General features: G+C 45.6%; 1 protein-coding gene across 1 annotated transcript in view; it reads left to right on the forward strand.

The window, feature by feature from the left end:
- zfpm2a (zinc finger protein, FOG family member 2a) overlaps positions 1-16512 on the forward strand; it is a 986033-nt gene that overhangs the window by 762974 nt on the left and 206547 nt on the right. The window lies entirely within an intron of this gene.

Consider the following 16512-nt stretch of genomic DNA (forward strand, 5'->3'; position numbering starts at 1 on the left):
ACAACATCACTCCACCATAAGGGAGTAAAACACACCATCACTCCACCATGAGGGAACAAAACACACCATCACTCCACCATAAGGGAGCAAAACACACCATCATTCCACCATGAGGGAGCAAAACACAACATCACTCCACCATGAGGGAACAAAACACACCATCACTCCACCATAAGGGAGTAAAACACAATATCACTCCACCATGAGGGAACAAAACACATAGCGTCACTCCACCATGAGGGAAGAAAACACATAGCGTCACTCCACCATGTGAGAGCAAAAAACATACCATCACTCCACCATGTGAGAGCAAAACATAGAATCACTCCACCATGAGGGAACAAAACACATAGGCCTCGAAATTCAGTTGTTTGCGCCAGCCGCTAGCGCCTTAGGAGGAGGAGATGTGGGGTGCTAGGCGGCTAGCGGCCGGGCGCAGCGCGTTCTGCGCCTCTCCCCAACTTCAGTAAAGATTTAGCAGCGGCGCAAAGCCTTTGCGCGCGCTCAGCTGCGCGCGCTGATCCTGACGTCATTTCATCGTGCAACGCCCTTTGTGCGCCCCAAACCGGAAATTCAGTGGCGCCGGCCTATTGTGCGCCTGGCGCCCCTAGCGACTGGTAGAGGGGAACAGTTCCCAGTCGCTGCGGGGCGAGGGGGGCGCAAATTAAAGGGCACTCCTCCTGCAGTAGAAATGGCAGCCATTTTGCAACACTCCTTCTTTGTGAGAGACGGATCTTTGCAGAGAGACAAAGGTAGAGAGCTTTCTGGTTTGGCTGAACACTCGCACAGGTACTTGTGGCTTCAGGCCACAGCTTTGCACTTGTCTTTAACTTCAGAGCCATAGCATTGATTGGAAACATATAATGGGGGCTGCAATGGGTGCAAACGTTGGCCTTCTCCATAGTCCTGGGCGTTGTACAGATCAAGCAGCAGTGGTCAGGCCTTGCTTCAGGGCTGCAGTGTGCAGGGCGTGGCAGGCAAACAAATCCACCCTCCCCCTTTAAGAACTCACCGACGCCAGAGTGTCTGCCGTCAATCAGCAGCTCGCCGCACCTGCGCTGCGCCCACCCTTGGGGGTATCGCCCCGGGCCGCCGGCTTAGCGCCTAATGATAGTCGTGCATCGCCTGTTTTAGCGCAGCAGCAACCTCTTGGGGCGATGCCACTGAATATCGGCGAAGGTGGCGCGAAGTTGCGCCGGGCGCAAACCTTCGCGGCTGCCCGGCTGTAGCGCCCCAAACGTGGCTATACTGAATTTCTAGGCCATAGCATCACTCCACCATGAGGGAACAAAGCAGATACCGTCTCTCCACCATGAGTATTGGATTACTACTGTAAGTAGTCTGTAGAACTCCTATACAAGTGTAATTTGGTTTCTCTTGATGATCTTTGTGTGTTCATAGATTTTTAAGTGTAGTGTTTCTTTTTTCATCAATTTACCTCCCTCTTATCTCCTCTTTGCTTTAGGGCAAAGACTGAAACTGCAGTACAGTTTCATGGGTGCTTATACGGAGCACACATGACCATTATTCATGTTTGAGCCTAGTTCACCCAATGTCCAAATATACACATGATCATTACAGTGATTAGGAACAGAAACCCTGGCTATTTTTTTTCTACCTTCCTAGCCTTCTGACACAGGGGCCAATTGAAATGTGTCCACCCATGGCCCTTTTGAGCTCAATTAATAGAAGCATAAACCAAGGATTGCACTATCACACAAGGTGCATTTGCGCACTGAACCATTAGGAGATCCAACAGTCTATATTTCAATGTAAAGTCATATAAAAGTAATTCCAGGCAGTTGTGTTGTATACTGTGTTAGTGTGCCAGTGCATTGAATCACAGAATGCGTATCCTCTACAGTCTCAGTTGTCCAGGTCTTGCTGCAGACGGATACGAACTGCTTCATTTTCTGAGGAATTGCAAATGAGTTACAAGTTATCTGGGAAACATATGAGTAATTGATAATATTTATTGCCAAATATCAAACAGCTGATGCAGTTAATGTAGGCTGTGGCTAACAGGCATCTTTTATGGGGACATTTGCGCAGCTACCAAGCAGCTGATGGATTTTACTAAATAGGAATTACCCGATACATGGGACAGTGTAGTATCCCAATTAACAGGCTTCAAGTTCAAGTGTCTTGTCCTTTGCTTTGCTAATCTTGCATTATAATATAATTTACATCACACGGAAGATCAAAATGAATCATTTCAATGGTTGAAAGCAAGAGAACAGAGCAAATTAAAGGAGAGGTTATTCATTAGTTGGTCAGTAATTGATTGTGCCTTGGTCATTGGCAAACAACACACATTTCTTTAAGAGTCAGATATCCTAAAGGTAACATTTAATGAACTAATAATGTATTGTTAAATGTGGGAATTCATTCTCGCATCATAGTTGTTTAGGCATCAGGCAGCTGTTTAATTTAAATCTTGTTGATCCAAATTAATTCTAATAAATATGCTCCAATGCATATATAATCACAACTGAATTGTGCATTCCAGCAAACTCCTCATTTATCATTATTTATGCTTTCCTTTTCTCTTAGCCCAGTATTTACATGTTTAAAGCATTTTGTTCATAAAAGATGTAAAATAATTGCCACAGGTTAATGACTACTCTGTCTGTTTAAACTTACTCTTTTGAATAACTTGCATTAAGTCTGCATGGACTTGTCTTTTTGAACAATTTTGTGATTCACTCTTGGGAGAACCCAGCACTGCAGAATCTGTTTTAAGTGTAAAAACTAAGCATTGCACACGTTAGAATTCTCTGTCTCATCTACATAAACTGAAACAGCTCAGTAACAGATCACATCACATGCTAAATTCTTTTGGTCAGTCCATTCTTACTTTGAAACTGATATTTGATTTTGAGTTCTTCAAGCATTGTAAAGTCTGCATGCTGAAGAATTTCTTTAGAAGTGATTTATTTCATAGGTGAAGGATTGGAAGCTCATCCTTTGGATAAAGTGACTGATCCCCAATTTCCCCTGTACTACAGGTGGTCATCTGTTATTACTTGAAACCATTGTGGTGCGTGTATTCCATCTTGATTGTAGGATGTATCGCATTGAAATGGCTGATGGTTACAAGTATTGAAATGGCTGATGGTTACAAGTATTACATAGAAACATAGAAGATAGGAGCAGGAGTAGGCCATTCGGCCCCTCGAGCCTGCTCCGCCATTCAATGAGATCATGGCTATTCATCCAAATTCAGTACCCTGCCCCTGCTTTCTCCCCATATCCCTTGATCCCTTTAGCCTTAAGAAATATATCCAACTCCTTCTTGAATATATTTAATGAACTGGCCTCCACCGCCCTCTGTGGCAGAGAATTCCACAGGTTCACCACTCTCTGGGTGAAGAAATTCCTCCTCATCTCAGTCCTAAATGGCTTGAAATATAAATATAAAAAGAAAAATCAAACAATGGGGCTGATAGCATAGCCTGACATCGCAGTGCTGGCGCTGCACAGGTGCTACACGCACCTGCAAACAAATGGTCTGACCGCACTGGTTAATGTTCGGTTAGCTCATTTGCATAATTTACAGCATCTCTCACACCAGAGCCACATTAACGAGCTCCAGCTGCCAGTGAAGGGCTGCTATCTGCCAGTTATGCCCTGGCCACTGTCCGGGCATGAGGCTGTGGCAAACAGGCATAGGGCACAGTGGCAATGGAATGGGGCCACCAGTGCTGGGAGGGCAGAAAAGCCTAAATTTCTTTTTAATGATTTTTAATAGTGGGCTCTTCTTTAGCGCCCATTCAAAATAGGTACTGTGCCACAAGAGCATCACTGAAGAGCTTCTGTTACATTATGGGGTGGCTGCTGATTAACATTGAAGTCTGGGACCTGATGAGCCAAGAACAGCTTGTGTGCAGGCTCATGCCTCCTTTGTATTGCCACCCACATTGGGGTGTGCTAGGGCCCTCAGGCGTGTTGCAGGTCTCGGCCTTCCACAGCCGATTTACCAGGTAGGGGTTGCCCACCATCATGTTATCCTACCTCCCAAACATGATTATGGTAAGGGCCTTGTTTTGTAAGTATTATATGGAAGGAAAAATATCGGCAGTTTATCGTTTACCTTATACTGGAGCAATTTTGTACACAAATATTCAAAATTGTGTAATTGTTTCTGTATGACCCAGACTCTTTCTGGTAAACAGCACCTGTGTTCTGTCTGTTTTGTCTAAACTTTTATTCAAAGTCAAACACATCGGCCACGATATTAACCACCCCCCCAACCCCCAACCTCACAACAGGCGAGAGTATGTCGGGATGGTTAAAGACTTAGATATAGAGATCGGGTCCCCAACACGGGGCACACGCACCAGCCGCTTTATTTTAGGGCGGTAGACATTGGGGCCTCCGAGTGTCCCTCCGCGAGAGGCAGGACACTTCATTAATATATTTAAAATTGGGCTCCTACATTGCAATTGGGAACCTGATTTAAAATTGACTGTTGCTGCACGGGTTTCCAAGGGGTTTGGAGACCAGGCAATGGTAGGGCGGCGAGAGCTGCTGGCTCTACAAGGCAAGTGCCTCATTCAGCACTCCTTGTGGGCCAAGAGGAACAGGAGTGCTCCCCCTCCCCCCCCCCCCCCCCATCGGCCCTTCAAGGAAGCCTTTGCCCTCACCCTCCCTATTGTGGCCTCTCTTCCCCCCTCCCAATCGTGGCCTCTTTACCCCTCCTGATCACGACTTCTCTTCCACTTCCCGATAGCTGGGGACCATCCCCAAGGGTCCCCAGCTGCAGCCTCCCGATGCTGGTTTTCCCTCGCGCCCGCTGGCCAGGCTGTCCATTTAGCCAGCTGCTTGGCGGGAAATGGAGCTACAAAATAAGGTCCTGCCGTTAAGTTCAGCAGGACCTCCGTGTCCCCAGCCTTGCCGGGTTCTTTGGCCATTTAGTAATATTGTGATTGTAATATAAATGATATGCTAAATAAAATCCTGATATTTAAAAAAACGCAAAATTAGAATTGGAGTAGCATTCCTGCTGTCTCCCAGGGCTGCTATTTTGCATAAGACCAAGCTGAGCAGACTGCACCTCTGCATTCTAACACAATGATAACCTGACTTCGGGCCTGGAATTTTCTGCATATTTGCGGCCAGATACATGCACAGTTTGGGCGCAAATCAAATATGTGGCCTAAAAGATTGCGAAATATTGAGTGTAAGTGAGTTACATGCGTAAGCACAATACGCTCAAATCTTCTCGATCTTTTGCGATTGTTTAGCGATCCCTCCGCCCGAACGCATCTCCGCCCATAATAATAGCCCCACCCTCAGGTTACAAAGCCTTATCCGTGAGTTTCCTGCAATTGCACTTGCTCAGAGGCTCTCTTCAAATTACAACAGACATGTCAGGCACAGCAGGAAACAGGTCATTTTTCTGGTGCTTTATTGAAATAGTTTTGAGGTTTTTTTAATTTATTCTCACTGAGACCTGGTCTGTATTTTCAGTTCCTTTGAATAATTTTTTGTGGTATAAGTATATGTTACATTAAAAATTCAAAAGCTTCGCCAGTTGCACGTTCTTAAACATGCTGGGGTAGAGTGGCTGCTTTGGGCGCTATCAGGACATTCCGCCCAAACTGTGCTTGAAATTGTGCTGGTTAGGTTAGACTTCATTTGCATTTTGCATAATCACTAACGTAAAATCTTCCATGAACTAGTGCAATCGGGCAGCATAATGGAACATAATCGTTTTTCTTTCTTTATATTAAAAAGTATTTCTTGATGTATTTAAGGTTGGTAACCTGGTACAATTTTACTAATTCAGCTGAAAATAAGTTTATCGCCAGAAATAAGCATTTTTAATAAGGATGTCTGGTTCTCCACCGTGAGTGATCGGATTTAAAATCATTGAAAATGACTCAAAAAACTATACTGAACCATTTAATAGTTTCATTGGTGTAAATTAGTCAGTTTCTTAGTAAATTAAATATTGTTTGATGTGAAAAAACTTTTAAAACGTGCTAGAAAATGAACGCAGTTTTGCAGAGCCCTAACCAGCGGAATCTCGCAATTTCCACCTCACAATGGACAAATTTGGCAGCTGAGCCTGATCCAGGCAAATTGAATCTTGAACCAGTGTAAAAGATCACGGAAAACACGAGCGTAAGTGGTTTTGGGCATAACTCACTTGCGTTTAAAATTCCCTGATCTTTTGCGCTAGTTTGTCTGATTGCGCTCGAATCTGGGCACAAAACTCTATTTGCTATGCCTGATGTGCATGAATGTTGGTTAAATGAATTGAAATGTAAATTTTCAAAAAGAAGAAACATGTGGTGTGAGTTCGGCACATTCCTTGGGTCCGATTGTTTCCGCTGATTTCCGCCCATTTTACATTCATGCATATTCCAATGAAATTCCAGGAAATTTGAGCATAACTTGACAGCAGCAGTTTGTGCAGGAATGGGCGCATTTTTGGGCCTAATTTCCGGGTTGCACTCTCAGAGAAAATTCTAGGCACTCTAGAACGGGTTTCCCACAGGCCCTGCCGAATTTAACGGTAGGGCCTGATCAGCATGGGAAACTTCTGTTTCCCACGTGCAGCCTCAGAGTAGCATGGTGGGAGGGGAGGGGAGGCTTTATGGGGGGGATCGGAGGCCTGGGAGGGGGCAGAATCAGAGGCCTCATGGATGGGGCCTCCAGTCGTGGGGGGTGGGCAGGGATGCTGGATCCAGGAGGTAATTGTAAAGGCTCTTACCTCCTGGATCCAGCAGTCCTTGCCTTGCTTTAGCTGGCGGGTTCCCCGAGGCCTGCAAAACCCAACCAGCCACAGTTAAATTTAAAATGGAGGTGAAATCTGAGGAATGCCAGCCTCATTATAATATTGATTTGGGAGTCCCGTCTCCTGGAAGCAGGTTGGCTGCCTACCCCCCATCCCGCCTCCGTTGAAACTGGAAGTGGGCGGGTTGGAGTCAGGTTCTGGTTGGGATTCAGACTTTTAACACTTTGGGCACGATTTTCCCTACCTCGGCGGGTCCGTGTCAGTGGCGGATCGCGGCCTCGCTGCTGGCTCCATACTGGCCTCTGACATGACTTTCCCCTCATTGGGCTTGTTAAGCCCGCCCAGCGCATTTCCCGGCTACTTGAAGGAAGCAGGTCTGATGATATCAACAGCCGGTTTCCTTAAAGGGACCATGCGCAAATTTACTTTGACATTTGTGCTGTCAGTGTTCTGCAGCATTGAGGTGCTGCAAACACTGACAAATACTGCACAGAGGTGCACGGCTGCACCCAGGCTCTCCCATGACTTCCTCTATAAGCTTATGGAGAGAGTCACAGCACGCAGGGAGGTTCTCTTCCCTTCCAATGAGTGGAAGAGACCTCCCCAGGAGACCAACGCAGCCTGGTTGCACATTGCACAGAAGGGCACAAGCAGGGATGTCATCAGGAGGACCAGGTTGCAGTGGCGCAAACCTTTCAATTATCTCAGTAGATCACGAAACGTTACTGCAAAGCCACACTCAACCTCATCCTGCTGTGCCACTCATCACACCCCCATCACACTGCCTTCCCTACCCTACTCTTGCACATCCTTACTCACACCAACTTACCTTGCACCTCCACCCATCCCTCTCTGTCTACATTATCACTTCCTCATCTCACTAGCCACCCCTCACACTCACCCTCATCCTAGTGCAATCATACCGACTAACAACACATAAGGGTAGGCACTTGTGTGTTTTAGCCAATTTTCATGTGAAGTTTCTGTTAATGTGCTGTCAAACATTGAAATCTTTACTTTCAACACTTTGCGTTCTTGGACAGATTTGTGTGCACATTTGGAAGTGGCTTAGTGAGTTGCAGTGAATGGTGAGACATAATGGTATCCCCGCAATGGTGCTTCGTGTGAAAGGAATGGCTTGGGCATTGTAGGGATGCTTTATGTTGTTGGTGTGGAGTGGTGCCAACCTGGCGCATCATATGGCAACCAGGGTGTGCAGCATCAAGTGAAGTAAATGTGGCCATGGTGAGGCCATCCCTGGCGTCCCAGGCAGCAATGTGGTTGTGTGTTGTGCCCTGTGTCCTGTGCAGCATCAGTTGATTGCGGAGAAGGTTGGTGTTGTTGTTGGTACTGCTGGTGTGCCTGGTGATGCTGGTGTTGGGGCTGATCATTGTCAGATTCTGAGGACCAAGGTGAGAGAGTATAAAGTGCACCCATGCTGATGGAATAGATGGTAGGTGAAGTAGAGATGACAGAAGCGATCTGTCAATGGTGGGAGAGGTCATGAGGTCAGACTGGATGGAGACTTGTGGAAAGACTTGCAGCATCCTGAATCTGTAGTGGAAATGCAGTTTAGAGAAGCTGGTGGTTAAGGGAACATTTCTCAATCAGCTGGGAGCTATGACTTGACATTTGAAGCTGTCAACTCAACAGCTGATTCAATGGCCATTGACCTCCCACCTCAGCTTCACAGTCGAGGTCTAGGCACAGCGGGAAACAGTGGACGACTTGTCAAATTCAAAAAGCTGGGAAAAAAGCATTGTTAAGTGGCTGTAAACAAGCCACTATTGATTTGAATTGGGTCCCCCGCCGCTGCCTGTCGGGTCTGCTCAGCGGTAGCATACCCGACATCGGGAAATACAAGTATGCACGTTTTGACAGCGGGTTCCCAACCCACTGTAAATCATTTTAAATTTCACCACTGAGCGCCAGCAAAATCGCAGTCTTTAACTTCGTACCTGACCCAAACCCACCCATTCTTTTGGGATAAAATCCCCTCCATAGGCTCACTATCCTGACTATTAATGCAGCTGATCTGGAAACAGTTGGAGGGACCAACCTGGATGAGAGGATTGGGGTAAAAATATATTTTTAAATTACTGTCATGACGTATATGGTCCTGAAAGTCCACATGGGTGGTGGGTTTTTTCAGTCTCCCATCATAACTCCAGCTGAAAATTACCTTTTATGCACTTTCTCTCGGTTCCGCCAGTCTTTCATTGGTGTGCAGTGGGAGACCAGGTGAACTCCAAAGGAACTTCAGGGCATATGGGTGCATTGGATTTTAATTTTAACGAAAAATACAGCTCCATAAATATATCAAAATAACCTCCAAGAACCAAGGTCTGTAAAGAATGTATCAGCAGAAACACTGGTTAATTGAATTCTCATGGGCGGATGCCATGCTGACTTTATTGTAGGTTTTTGATTATGAAGGGGACTGATAGAAGGAATATGGATGTTCTTTGTATGGAAGAAGGCAACTTAATTATTACCCAAAGAAACTACAAAATAACGGAAGCTTTCCCCAGATTCAAAAGCTGTTTACTTATGGAATGGGCTGCCAGATAGTACAGTGAATGTAAAACATTTAAAAACGAAATGGACTGACTCCTGATTCAGCAGGGAATTGTAGAACACAGGCTTAGCACCAAGGTATGAAGAGGAGAAAAAGAGAGGCCCTGAGCCATGGTGAGATGAGATGAATGAGTTGAATAGTTTTTACTCAGATCCTCTTTTTCACGCTCGTACATTAGACAGAACAAATGAAGTGTTTTCAGACTCTGTACAGCAGCATGCTGAGAAGAGGCTGTTTTTTGCACAGTGCAGTACTCTGAAAAGTACAGAGAACTGGGACTGTATTGAAGCACCATATTCTACAGCTGCTGCTATGATGTACATTCTATTGACGCTTTAATTCTCAGATTTTATTTGAAGATATTCCTTTACTCAATCAGCTTTAGACTGCTCCCCACAGTGTTTGTGAGTCTGTATACTTACAACCTGGTGGACATTTTTAAGGCATTAACTATGATGTGCTGTGGAATGTAGGAGATTTTGTTGCCCTACGTTGTATCATTTATTTCCGCATTAAAGCCATACATCAGTATATCAATAAAATTACACAGCAGATTATTATTGCATTTCACTCTCCATGGACCCAATCATAAATAATACAGCAGTTATACCAGTTATATTAATTATAATTAGAATGCAGATAATGCAGGCTTCCATTTATTATTATGACCAAATCAATTTTACAGTGTTTCACTGCACAAGGTCAAGCAAAGTTGTTGAAGCTCTGAGACAGAACCTGTTTTCTATTGTCCCCAGTTGAATGAATTGTGTTTTAACAGAGTAAGAAGGGCATTTAACTTACATGTTTAGACCTATTAATGCAGGCATTTTAAAGACTGAAAAAAAATCAAAGGCTGGAATTTATATGGAGTGTGTTGTGCTGTAACCTCTCTGTCTTTACTGTACTTTGACTGCATTGTATACTGAAGAGGATCACTGATATGCTATCAATGGAACAGGGCCGCGGTGACTTCCCCAAACTTGTTTTCCCCTTTTCCTGCTTAAGTGAAATAATCAAACTGATTTAAAGCTTGTTTCTTTTGATTTGTTAATAAGTAGCTAACAATTATGTTTTTTTCTAACAGTCCATTGAATTTTGTACAATTGTGAGAAAGCTGTTCAATTTAAAGATGCTTCAGTACCGGCACTATTGTAACACTTAAAACACAGAAACACTTTTATATGTATTTTTCTTCTATTGGAAATTAATATGTATTAAATAGTGAACATAACAACATAATCTTGCCCTTTTGGAAACAGTGGGCAGTGACTGCAGAACACTGAAAGGTCTATCTTGTGGCTCTTTTGTTTGATCTATGAATGTGAGGTACATTTTCACACTTTGGAAGAAAATTTCCTCTGAAATCATAATTTCACGTATAAAGAATGCGATTTATCATTTCGCTGCAAATATCAAACAGAGGAAATGTCCCCTCTTTGAATGAAGCAGGATATCACTGCAGCAGATACTTGACTTTATTCATGCTGGTGCTTGAAAGTATGTATTGTCATAGATTTGGCAATTTTCTTTATTTGTACTCAAAAGAAAACTGTTAAATTAAAAACTATAAAATAGTACAACCCTTTGCCAAACAGCTAATTTAAATGAGATCTAACAGTCCTGTGTCTGCAATGAAGGTAAAAACAGTCAAAATATCTTGTATGCGCAAGTAGAATTCATCAAATAGTTAGACCATCACAAATAATATATTTAGGATTTAATTGGAGTTATAGCCATCATTGGACAGAGCACATAATGTGAGGCCAGAGCCGTGTTTGAAAAGGCTCACTGTATCCTGGCGGTGACTATGGTCTAGTTGACATTTCTTTGTGCAGGCAGTAAAGGAAGGAAGCCTGAGGCCAAGAGTAGTGCTCCTAATGCCTCCTGCACTGACATTTGTCTAATTCACCATAGATCTGGGATCAAAGCTGCGATCTTCATGGTTTGTATGGTCCAGCTACTCACTGCCTTCGGGAGACCCGTAAACAGAAAACGTTACTTCCTTTTCAAACCTCACATTTGTTTTATAAAGTAACTGTCCCCAATGTACCACAGTTGCAGCGGTGCAATCCACTTCAGTGAAACACAGCCTATCCAAACAGAACGCAAATCATTCCTATTATATAGAATTCCTCGTCTAGCCGGACCAATTAAAGGTGTAATATTGGCCAAACATTGCATTTTACACAATAATCCATCTTTTCCGTGCATCACACACATTGAATAATGGCATCCATTGCTTGACTTTACCTCAAAATAACAACAAATATCTCATTGTAAGAGACCATACAAATCAAAATTGTTCATCCCTGTTAAATCCATGTATCTTGATGTTGTGTGTCCTTCAATAACTAGACCAGAGACTGCAGAGAACAATCAACAGGTGTTTACTGGATGAGGGTTACTCTAAAACTAACAGTACAGATCCCTACTCAGGGTTTATATACAGGTGTGGTCACTGCCGGTACGACAGTATACAGGAGCTGTAAAAAGTAGTTCTCCCCTTAAAGGTACATACACTACAATTCCTCCCCTTTTAGATTAACAGTCCCATAACATTCATTTAACAATTAACATGTTTAACATGCAATATTAACTGAAAATAGTCCATTTATAAATTCAGTCTTTGGGGCGGCTTCCTGATCCTTTCTGGACAGCGCCTTTCCTGAGTGTCTTGCTCTTGGTGCGGAGGCGAATCTGGCCCACTGTCGTCGGTTGGTTCATCAGCTTCCGATGCTACTGTTTCTGGGGTAGATGCTACCTGTATGTCGGGTTCATCACCAGGTACGTATGGGCGAGACATGGGGTTGACTCGTTCCTGTGACTCTAGGATCTGGTCAACATGGCGTCTCACAATGTTCTCCCCAACATCCACTGTGTACATTAGTGGCCCCTGCCGTGTGCATATCGTTCCTGGTTGCCATTTCTCTATTCGGTAGTCGCGGGCCAAGACTGGTTGCCCTACATTGAAGCTCCTTGTCGGCTTCTCATTGATGTGCTGGAATTGCTTATTCTCAACATCTCTTCCTACATTTGGTCTGAGCAAATCCAGACGAGATCTCAACCTTCGGTTAAAGAACATCATGGCCAGGGTCTGGTTGGTGACTGCATGTGTCGCATTTCTGTAGGCTAACAGGAAATTGTCCACCTTGTGCTGCAGTGGAATGTCGTCATCGCACATGGCCCTTACTGCCTTTTTAAAGGTTTGTACGAACCTCTCAGCCAATCCATTTGTGGCTGGATGATACGGGGCAGATGTGTAATGCCTTACCCCATTCCTTTTCATAAATTTCCGACACTCTTCGGACACAAACTGTGGTCCGTTATCAGAGCAAATCTGCTCTGGCAAGCCGTTCCTGGCAAATATGGTCCATAGGACTGCAATCGTTTTCTCCGTGGTGGTGGAGGACATTTTGATCACCTCAGGCCATTTCGAGTGCGCATCCACGGCTATTAAAAACATTGAGTCCATGAATGGACCAGCAAAATCAATATGCACCCATTGCCATGGAGAGGAGGGCCACTCCCATGGGTGTAGAGGGGCATGTGGTGGTGCATTTTGGACCTTCTGGCATCCTGAGCAGCTCTTTGTCAGGTCCTCGATTTGCTGATCGATCCCCGGCCACCACACATAAGCCCTAGCAAGGCTTTTCATTTTCACCCCTCCCAGATGGCCTTCGTGAAGCTCATTGAGCACTCGCTCCCTTAACTTGGGTGGAATTACCACTCGGGATCCACACATCAAGGTCCCCTGGCATACTGACAGCTGTTCTCTTCTGGATGAGAATGCTGGCAACAGTGAGTCACCATGTGTTGGCCATCCCTTCACCGTCAAGTCATATACCCGAGACACTGTCGGGTCATTTCGGGTCTCCTTCTCTATATCCGCGTTAGTTACTGGCAAGCGTTCAATTATAGTCGAATAAAATATTTCGACAGGGTCCACTGCTGGTGCTTCCTCCGCAGTAGGCAGTGGCAGGAGTGATAGCCCATCAGCGTTTCCATGCTGTTTCATGCCCTTATACTCGATTTCATATTGGTTCGCCCCTAGAAAAAGGGACCATCTTTGTAGCCGTTGCGCAGTCATCACCAGAACGCCCTTCTTTGGATTAAAGATGGAGACAAGTGGTTGGTGGTCAGTCAGCAAGGTGAACTTCTGCCCGTGCAGATAGTGGTTGAACTTTTTCACTCCCCACACTAGGCTGAGGGCCTCCCTGTCAATCTGGTCATAGTTACGCTCGGCTGAGGTTATTGACCGAGACGCAAAGGCTACTGGCCTCTCCGAGCCGTCCGGGAATTTGTGCGACAGCACCGCTCCAATACCATAGGGTGATGCATCACACGCCAACCAAATTGGTAGTGCTGGGTTGAAATGAGCCAACACCTCTTTTGATGTGATCAATTCTTTGCACTTCTGGAAAGCTCGTTTACATTCGTCATTCCACTTCCATGGTACCCCCGTTTGCAGTAGGGTGTTCAGTGGGTGTAGTACTGTCGACAAATTCGGCAAGAACTTATGGTAGTAGTTCACCAGCCCGAGGAACGACCTCAGTTGTAACACATTTTCCAGTGCTGGAGCCTTGACTACTGCCTCAATCTTTTCAGGGGACTTATGTAACCCCTCTTCATCAATAACGTGGCCACTATACGAGATCTGCTTCTGGAAAAACTCGCATTTGTGGCGATTAGCTCGGAGCCCATATTCCTTCAATCTAGTGAGCACCTGCTCCAGTTTGGCGAGGTGATCACTGTCATTTTCGCCCGTGACCAGGATGTCGTCCAAATAACACTGGGTCCCTGGAATCCCTTGCAGGACTTGATCCATTGCCCTTTGCCAAATAGCCGGAGCTGATGCTACCCCGAACACCAGCCGGTTGTACTGGTAGAGACCTTTATGAGTGTTGATCGTGAGGTACTGTTTCGAGGCTTCTTCTACCTCCATTTGCAGGTGCGCCTGGGCCAGATCAATCTTAGTGAAGTGTTTTCCTCCAGATAGCGAGGCGAAAATATCTTCAATCCGCGGAAGCGGATATTGTACCGTGTGAAGGACTGGGTTCACTGTCACCTTAAAATCCCCACAGATGCGAACCTTCTTTGGTTCCCCAGGCATATTACTCAATGACCTCTTCATTACAGGAACGATGGGTGTAGCTCACTCGCTCCAGTCCACTTTGGACAGTACTCCAGAATGTTCCAAACCTTCCAGCTCTGCTTCGACGGCTGGGCGGATCGCATAAGGCACCGGTCTGGCCTTAAAAAACTTTGGGCTTGCATTTTCCTCTATTTTGATCATCGCTGTTATGCCTTTTAGTGTTCCGAGTCCCTCCTGGAACACTTCTTGTGCGTCAGTTAGCATTTTTGACAGTCGTCCAGGTGTGACGTCGTCATCCTTTTTGGCATCTACAGTCAATGCTTGTATGGAATGCCAATCTAACTATCTTCCGGATCCATTCACGTCCTAGTAGTGGTGGTCCTCCATCTGGCAATACATATAGGTCAATTTTTGGTGTTTCCTTGCCGTTATATATAACGTTCACCCTTATTTTTCCTTTGGGGTAGACTTTTTGCCCCGTGTACATCTTCAAGACAATCTCTGTATCTCTCAAGGGTATATGTGAGAATAGCCGCTTGTAGTCCCTTCGGTTTATGACTGTTAGGGCTGATCCTGTGTCCAATTCCATTTTCACTTGGACTCCGTCTATCTTGAGCGTGACCCAGATAGTTTGGTGATCCTCCATTTTGATTACATTATGTAGTTTCAGACAACCCAGCTCCTTGCTTCCGGAGTCTGTATCACTTTTCTGTTCGTCTGAACTACTCTCCGTCACCTTATGTACCTTCTTGTACTTCTCCTTTGGAGATTTCTTGCTGCTGGTTTTCTTTCCCGACCTGCAGACTCTTGCTATGTGTCCTACTTTTCCACACTGTCTGCACACTTTGTCCTTCAACCAGCAATCATTATTGTCGTGTGTTGTTCTGCCGCAGCGATAGCACTTCACTGTTCCATATGACATTTCATTTGTGCCATATTCTTGCGGTCTCCGTTGTATCTCTGCAGCGCCCCGTGCGGCTGCTTCGTGTGATACTGCCATGCTGAAAGCCTTGTCCAGCGTAAGATCCTTTTCTGATAGAAGCCGTTTCTGGGTTCCTTCACTTTGAAGCCCACACACAAACTTGTCCCTTAAAGTATCTGCTAGTCCCGTTCCAAACTGGCAGTGTTTTGATAGCTTGCGCAGTTCCGTTAAATACTCAGCATTAGTTTCATCTTTATGCTGGTTCCTTTTGTGGAACTTAAATCTTCCTGCTATCAGCAGCGGTGTGGGGTTTAAGTGGTCCTGTTGGATTGACACTATGTTTTCAAAATCCTTTTCCACTGGCTTCTCTGGGATTACTAGGTTTCGCAGTAAGCCATACGTTTTTGCACCCATAGAATTCAACAATACCAGTGCTTTTCTGTCATCTGGCACTTCATTCGCCTTGCAGTAAACTTCTATGCGTTCGACATATGTCGCCCAATCTTCGACTTCATTGTCGAACGCTGTGACACTGCCACTCTTCGGCATCCCTGGGTGTGGTTAGACTGGCTAAAAATGGCGTCTCCCGCGCTCCCCTTCTTCGCCACTGTGGCTCAAATTGGCGTCTCCCGCGTGCTCCCTTCTTCTCTGCTGTGGCTCAAAATGGCGTCTCCCGGCGCTTTCCCTTCTTCTCCGCTGCGGCTCAAAAAATGGCGTCTCCCGCGGTCTCCCTTCTTCTCCGCTGCGGCTCAAATGGCGTCTCCCGCGTTTCCTTTCTTCCCCGCGGACGCTGCTCAGCCCTTGAACACCGGCTGCGCTGTGCGCATTTTCCTGCGCGCCTCTCTCGTTGATGCCGCTCGGTCCTGAACAGCGGCTGCGCCCTGTGCGCTCTACCCTCTCTCTTTTCCTGTCGACGCCGCTCGGTCCTGAACACCGGCGGCGCCCTGTGCACTCTACCCTCTCTCTGCTCCCGTCGACGCTGCTCGGCCTTTTCCTGTGCCGTCGGTCGGCGCTAGCCACCGCTGTGCGGGAAGGGTCTGCGGCGTACCTGTTGCCAGCCCGTCTCGCTGGAGTCTCCGCTGGATGGTTGACACCCGTACCTCTACAATGGGCCTTCTTCTGCAGAGTTGCAGGTAGGTTCGAATCGACTCGTCACCAATGTTAAATCCGTGTAT

The sequence above is a fragment of the Somniosus microcephalus genome, chromosome 7, assembly GCF_052327205.1.
Source record: "Somniosus microcephalus isolate GS21.2 chromosome 7, FLI_Smic_1.0, whole genome shotgun sequence".
In the NCBI taxonomy this organism is placed as follows: Eukaryota; Metazoa; Chordata; class Chondrichthyes; order Squaliformes; family Somniosidae; genus Somniosus; species Somniosus microcephalus.